General features: G+C 39.2%; 1 protein-coding gene across 2 annotated transcripts in view; it reads right to left on the reverse strand.

The window, feature by feature from the left end:
* LOC144957827 (uncharacterized) overlaps nt 1–7897 on the reverse strand; it is a 92662-nt gene that overhangs the window by 33826 nt on the left and 50939 nt on the right. The gene's annotated exons all lie outside the window — the stretch shown is intronic.

Here is a 7897-nt window from a genome sequence, read left to right on the forward strand (position 1 = left end):
TCTGAAATTCCTTAAAACTCCCCAGATTCCATAATCATGGACAACAACAACCCATCCTGATACCGGACATCCTCATATCAAGGATAAATAAATTCGTCAGCCCCATAGTTACGAGATATCAATCAAGCCATACCATAACAAAGTCACTCCCGTAGAATACAGGGATCCTACTTTGCTTATAAGTTTACGGAGAAAACAAGATTGATGCCTTTCTCACAATAACACCCACACTACGTAGTTTAATTCAAACTTCCGGGCCATAGGTGCATGATCTGATACGACCTGTATCAACAAAAGAAGGGTTGTTCCGGAGGGATTACAATAACAACAACAACTAATACTACGACGACGTACATCCTGTCGTAAACTGACGCCTACACGGAAGCATTTCGTTACACAAAGTTTTCCATGATTATGGATGGGCGATTTACTTGGTCTTTAGGGTAAGAGGCCCAGTTAAGATTTGGTGGTTTGTATACATGGGTGATTTCAGTGTCACCAATTAATTTAATAGTGATTCTTTGTGTGCCGTTGATTTCTGTGCTTCCTCCCAGGTCAGTGACTTGGGCTGCTTCTCTGGCATAAGTGATAATGCCGTATTGCCTATGCTGTTTGTTTATTACGTGATACCCCTGAATGGTGTATCTTGAGGGAGGGGCAGTGCGGCTATGTGGTCTAGTGGTATGACACTCGCTTTCGGATTAAAAGGTCCTTCGTTCGAGCCTCGCTCGGCGCATAGATGAGTCCTTGGAAAATGCTCTTTATTCAGGTGTAAAATGAGTATCTGGCCGTTAACAGCGTTGTCTTTGTCCGAAAAAAATTGCAATATCGCCTAACAGGCGTCATGTTCCGTTCTACATGTTAAGTGTTGCTGTTGTCTAGGGACCCCTTGTAAAGCGCTTTGAGCACGTTTAGTGGATATCGCGCTATATAAAAGCTCAAATTTGTTTTTTTTTCTCTCAGTCATCGAGATGAGTTTCCTGGAGGAGGACAATGTCAGCATCATATTTTTTTAGTACATGTGATGGGTACTCACACTTAGCCATTGATATTCCTTCTATATATATTTAGGGAAAGTATTATAATACTAGTGCCTATAGTGAGATTGTTTGCGGGAGGTCCCAGGTTTGAGAGTTTTTGCCAAGATGAGGGTCATTTAAATCGATCGATATTCTAAGGATGAGTTTTCTGGCCAAATTTTCAAATATGGATTTTTTTTTTCTCCAGAATACGGCAGAGAAGTGGATGGGGGCGTTCAAACAGTTTTCTCCTTCATCATTATATGTATCATTATGTACCCGATGCGCCACTCTGGTACTATGTCGGATAGAACTAGGAAAAGAATATTAAGATTATTGACAAAATCAGCAGAATTTAGAAATGTAAGCTTTATGGCCAAATAATTAAATTTTAGACAATTCAAGTCATTGGCGAAATGATGAGTAGTATTAAGAAACTTAAGTTTATCGGTAAGATTAATAAAATTGAGAAATTGAAGTTCTATTTTGTTGTCTTTTTCTTGTTTTTTTTTTTTTTTTTTTTTTTTTTTTTTTTTTTTTTGTTTTTTGTTTTTTTTTTTGTTTGTTTTTTTTTGTTTTTGTTTTTTGTTTTGTTGTTTTTTTTTTTGTTGTTTTTTTTTTGGTTTGTTTTTGTTTTGTTTTTTTTGTTTTTTTTTGGGGGGGGGTTGTTTTGTTTATTTTTTAATTGTTTTTTTCTTGGGGGGGGGGGGGAATTGGGGATTTGTTTGTTTGTTTCTTTTTGGGGGGGGGGGGTTTCTTTTGTTTTTGTTTTTTTGTTTGTTTTTTGTTTGTTTTTTTTTTTTTTTTTTTTGGTTATTTTTGGGTTTTGTTTTTTTTTTTTATTTATTTGTTTTGTTGGCAAAATGGTTATAATTAAGAAATTTAAGTTTATAGACAAAATAATTAGAATTGGAAAATTTAGGTTTATTGGCAAAATAATTAGAATTAAGAAGTTTAAAATGTTTGAAGTATAAGCGTTCTTCTTTGCAGGTCTGATAACCCAAATTGTTATGGGCTCATTGTTGTAATGGAAATAGGTAGCCTACTCTCAAATCAACGTAAAATTTTGTCCATTACAACAAGGTTAAACCAAGCCCAGGCTTGCAGAAAATCGATATGTAGGCTACTTATCAAATATGTGCATGTCGGATAAAACACAGCCCCCCCCCCCCCCCCCCCCCCCCTTAATAAACTTAACTCAAATTTTATAAGTAGACTAAATTCTATGAGTATGCGCGTAGCCATCGTAAAGTTATAGCCTGACACTGACCAAAAAATGACGTCAAAATGCCAGTCATTGGCCACAAAAGAAAACCAATCGTGAGTTGTATTCAATAGTTCAACCAATGGAATAACTTGTTTCCTTGAGCTCTATAACAACAACTCACTTGACGCTACACAAACCTAAAAAATGTCAAACTGCCAGTCCAAGAGGGTTCTAGCGTAGCCATTGTTATGTTAACGACACTGACACTGAAATCCAAAAGGACTGGCAGTTTGACGTCATTGGTTGGTTTTTGCACCGCCTAGTGAGTTGTCGTTAGTAGAGCTCACGGAAACTAGTCGCTTCATTGGTTCAACTATTGAATTCAACTCACGATTTGTTTTCTTTAGTTGCCAAAGACTGGCATTTTGACGTCATTTTTTGGTCAGTGTCAGGTCATAACTTCTGACACTGAAACCCGAATGGACCGGCAGTTTGACGTCATTTTTTAGGTTTGTGTAGCGTCTAGTGTTCGACAAATGGATGATGCCAAGTCTGCAAAGATAGATCATCATCAAGCCCTACTGCAACCTCCTCGTGGTGTCGAACGGTAACAGGTCAAGCTGGCCAACTGCAGAGGGCGACAAGAATAGGCAATGGCAAACCATTCTTGTAACTTTGCCGAGTTAACTGCATGAATAAGTCCAAAAAGTTAAACGGTGACAGCGTAAAGGGGAGCATGTTTTCACGGAAGACTGCTGCCTCGCTCGGTTGGGAGCGTGATGTTCGTCAGGTCACACCGAACCGTCAGCCAGTTACTAGGCGAAATAAATTTAACAAATGTGACAAAACCAAAATTGGGACATGGAATGTCAGGACCTGTGCCCAAAAAGGAAAACTAAACAACATTCTGAAAGAAATGAAACGGCTCCAAATAAATATTCTTGGCCTGGCAGAGATGAGATGGAAAGAGCAGGGAACCATGTCAAAACAAGAAAACAACATGACATATAAGATCATATGGAGTGGTGGAACCTCTTTCCAAAAAGGAGTAGGGATGATCTTAGACCAAAAATCAACCAAATTTTACAAAGGGCACGTAGCAATCTCAGACAGAGTTTTGCTGGTTAAGCTAAGAGGACCTGTAGTTGACACCAATATTATTCAAGTTTATGCACCAACAGAAGAGGCGACAGATGCAGATATGACAGAGTTTTACCATTCACTAGACAAAGCAAAACGAATGTGTAAATCACAAGAAGTCCTTATGGTAATGGGGGACCTAAATGCTAAGATTGGCAGAGGCAGAGATGGTGACATAATCGGACCACATGGACTCGGAGACAGAAATGAACGAGGAAACATCTGGGCAGATTGGTGTAGAACAAATAAATTAATGATTTCAAACACCTGGTTTCAACAACACCCAAGAAGAACCTGGACATGGCAATCACCAGGGGACAGAGCAAGGAACCAGATAGACTTTATAGCAGTATCATCAAGATTCAGAAATGGCATATTAAATTGCAAAACCTACCCAGGCGCCGATGTAGACAGTGACCATGTCCCAGTTGTTTGTACAATAAGGATAAAGTTTAAAGCTATTCAGAGAACAGCTGGTAGAATAAAGAGGGATTACAGGTTATGCAAAGACAATGGCATACAAACAAAAATGAGAGAAGAATTTGAAAATGCACTCATGATACAAAGCCAAAGTGAACCTGATAATGAAAAATGTGAAAAACAATTTGATATATTCCAAAAGTGTGTCAAAGCAACTGCAGAAAAGCATTTACCAATAGCTCAAATAAACAGCAAAAAGGAATGGATGACAAATGAAATTCTAAACCTATTTGAAGAAAGACGAAAATGCAACAGAGGGTCTGCAGAATACCAAACATTGAACAACCACATTAAATCCAAATGCATCGAGGCACACGAGAACTATCTAGACTGGAAATGCTGCGAAATCGAAAGAGAATACAAACCCAACCCCCAACAAGCTCACCAAAGAATAAAAGAACTATCAGGGAAAAGGAAAAGCAAAGCAGCAGGAAGTTGTATCCAAAACAAACAAGGGGAACTGCTATTTGAAGAACAACATATAGAAAGCCGATGGGTAGAATACATAGGCGAACTGTACAATGATCCAAATAGAAATGAACCACCACTGAAATTCAAAGAACCATTAAGCGGACCAAACATCACCAAAAGTGAAATTGAACATGCCATGGAACGAATGAGGGATGGTAAAGCAACAGGCCCTGATGAAATATCTGTAGAGGTATTAAAAAGCCTAGGAGATCTAGCAATTGATGAACTTCACATATTATTCAACAATATATACAATACTGGGAAAATTCCAGAAGATCTCTGTAACTCTATTTTCATAGCAATACCAAAGAAAGCAGGTGCAGTCAGATGCGAAAATTTTAGAACTATAAGTTTAATAAGCCACATCAACAAAATACTGTTGCGTATAATTATCAACAGGCTAAGGAATAAGATTAACCCCGAAATCGCAGAAGAACAATATGGATTCCAACCTGACAGAGGGACAAGGAACGCAATATACCTCCTCCGTGTTTTAAGTGAAAGAGCTATACAGGTTCAGACCCCACTATACCTCTGTTTTGTCGACTACAAAAAAGCTTTTGATAGAGTACGCCACGAATAAATACTAAAACAACTGCACTCCATTGGCGCTGATGAGAAAGACCTCAGACTCATGCAAACATTATACTACACCCAGCAGGCATCTATCAAAATCGGAAACTCTACAGGAAATTCCATTCCTATTAAGAAAGGAGTCCGTCAAGGGTGTGTTGCCTCACCAGATCTGTTTAATCTATACCAAGAAACAATCATGAGGGGCATAAATAATATGGAGGGAATAAAAGTGGGAGGTCACAACATAAATAATATAAGATACGCAGACGATACGGTACTCATTGCAACATCAGAAATCCAACTTCAAAAGATTGTTGACAAAGTGGTAGTAGATAGTGAAGCCAAGGGAATGGAAGTGAATATCACCAAAACGGAATGCATGGTAATACAGAAAAACCCCGAAAACAACAACACCTGCAATATAACGATTCACGGCGAGCAACTTACCAACGTAGAAAGTTTTAAATACCTAGGTTCAATAGTGACAACAGATGGAAGATGTAACCGAGACATACGAGCAAGAATAACTCAAGCCAAACAGGCCTTCATGGACCTGGGAAACATTTTGAAAAACAAACAGATGTCGTTCGGGATTAGATTCCGAGTCTTGAAGTGCTACGTGTGGCCAATCTTGTTATACGGACGCGAAAGCTGGACTACAAATGCAGAAACACAAAAGAACATTGAAGCTTTTGAAATGTGGTGCTTGAGAAGGATGCAGAGAATATCGTATACTGCACACAAAACGAACGAAGAAGTGCTAAAACAAACATACCAACAAAGGAAACTAATGCCCTTAATAGTGGATCGACAACTATCGTTTTTCGGACACATAGTAAGGAAAGATAAGAATGAATACCTGGCAAGTTGTGGAAAAATACCTGGTAAACGCGCCCGGGGGAGACAAAGAAAAACACTCATAGACCAACTGAAGGGCTTCACCAGCCTAACAATCCAAGAGCTGTTTGAAAAGGCAAGAGACAGGGAGGAATGGAGAGAGATAATTCATGCAGTATCCGAAGCCTGGACCAGGCATGGAACCTAGAAGAAGAAAGCGTCTAGTAGGGGAGGGCATCCGAGTCACCAAAAGGTCACCGATGCTTTAGGTTTTGAGAAGTCAGGTCATCGAGTATTGAGAAGGTACCGACCTCGACTTAGTTCTCGATGCTTTTCTCGTCTCGAGAATCTCGGTCATCGATGCTTCTCGTATTGAGTCCTGAGTCCCGAGTCTCGAGACTATACTGCGCGAGCGACGCACGCGTTACTAACAATGTGTACTATCTGCATTGTTCACCCCTCTCTCGTCGGCGATGATTTCAGCGAAGCTCGAGACTTTTTTGCGTCTCGATGCTTTTTTGAATCTCGAGACTCAAAAAAGTCTCGAGCATCGCTCTAGTCATCGGTGCTTTCATTCAATACCTAGACATTGGTATTGGGTATTGACGTTATATCATATTTTAAACAGCTAACAAAACACAAACGTCGTAAATAGATCAAAATGGTTATAGGTATCAATGTTTTATTATTATACAAAGTGAATTTATTTAATGTATTTTAAGTTTTAATACATAAAAGCCATCCAAAGCTCAGTTGAAGTGCTACTTCTCGGGAATTCCCGACTTTTCCTTGGTCATCGATATCGGGAAGTTTTGAGTGTTGGTGGCCGATGACTTGAGGTATCATCGAGACTTCCGCTCGACACTAGCGTCTAGTGAGTTGTCGTTAGTAGAGTTCAAGAAAACAAGCGATTCCATTGGTTGAACTATTGAATTCAACTCACGATTTGTTTTCTTTTGTGGCAAAAGACTGGCATTTTGACGTCATTTTTTTGGTCAGTGTCAGGCTATAGATAGTTCGAAGATGACGTCACTCAGGCCTTTGTTATTGTTTTTGCCATCCGCGTTTGTGAGTTGTTCTCACTAAACTGTATTAACCAGACTATAAAAATTCATGGTTACACAGAGTTTGTGTGTTGGTCCGTTATACTTCCGGATGGCAATGTTGTGAACTCCTTGGCCAAGCGCATTCTTTCTATAACTTTACGATGGCGACGGATTAACTTCGGCTCCATGTGCTCTTCCCTTGGCTCTGAACGACTACTTTTCTTTTTTTCTTTCTTTTCTATTCTGTCAAACATTCTCAGCTCGGACTCGTCTCCTCAGTCCCAGTCTTATTCTTTAAAATAAATATAATTCAGTATTTTTTTATTTATTTATTTATCTATCTATTTATTTATTTATCTATTTTAGATGTGGGGGTCGTCTTTATGTGACTATGTCGTGGTCTTGTGGTATGACACTCGCTTTCGAATCGGAAGGCCCTGGAATCGAGCCTGGCTCGGCGCATAGTTGAGCCCTTGGAAAAGACTCTTGACTCACATTCTCTCACCGCACTAAGGTGTCAAATGAGTGTACTTGGCCGTTAACAGCGTTGTCCCTGTCGGAGAAAAATGGTAAGATCCCCTAACAGGCATTATTATGTCTCGTTCTCCGCGTTATGTATTATTGCTGTTGGTCAGGGACCCTTTGTAAAGCGGTTTGACAACGTTTAGTGGATATTGCTCTATATAAAAGCTCATGTTGTTTTGTTTTGTGTTTTTTTTCTTCTTTTTGTTTTTGTTGTTTTGTTTTTTTTTTTGTTTTTTTTTTGTTTTTTTTTTGGGGGGGGGGGGTCTAATCGTTTTTTTTTTGTTTTGTTCTGCTTGTTTGTTTTGTTTGGGTTTTTTTTTTTTTTTGGGAGGGGGGGGGGTTGGGGTTGGGGGGGGGGGGTATCTATCAATATAATGTGATGTAAAGGTTTGATGGCTGAAGTGAGAAAGGTCGTTTTGTCTCGGGATTGAGAGAGTTTTTTAACAAGAGGAGGGTCCTTTTATTATTGGAGAGATATAATCATTTGCAGGCCGAGTTTTCTGGGCCAAAATTTGTAAAATAAAATGTGTTTTTTCGGAGTACGACAGTAGCGATGTGTCGGTTCAATATGTTGTGGTGACAGGTGGAGAAGAGGC

The sequence above is a fragment of the Berghia stephanieae genome, chromosome 12 (genome assembly GCF_034508935.2).
Source record: "Berghia stephanieae isolate SIO BIC M18660-M18661 chromosome 12, UCSD_Bste_1.3, whole genome shotgun sequence".
NCBI classification, from domain to species: Eukaryota; Metazoa; Mollusca; class Gastropoda; order Nudibranchia; family Aeolidiidae; genus Berghia; species Berghia stephanieae.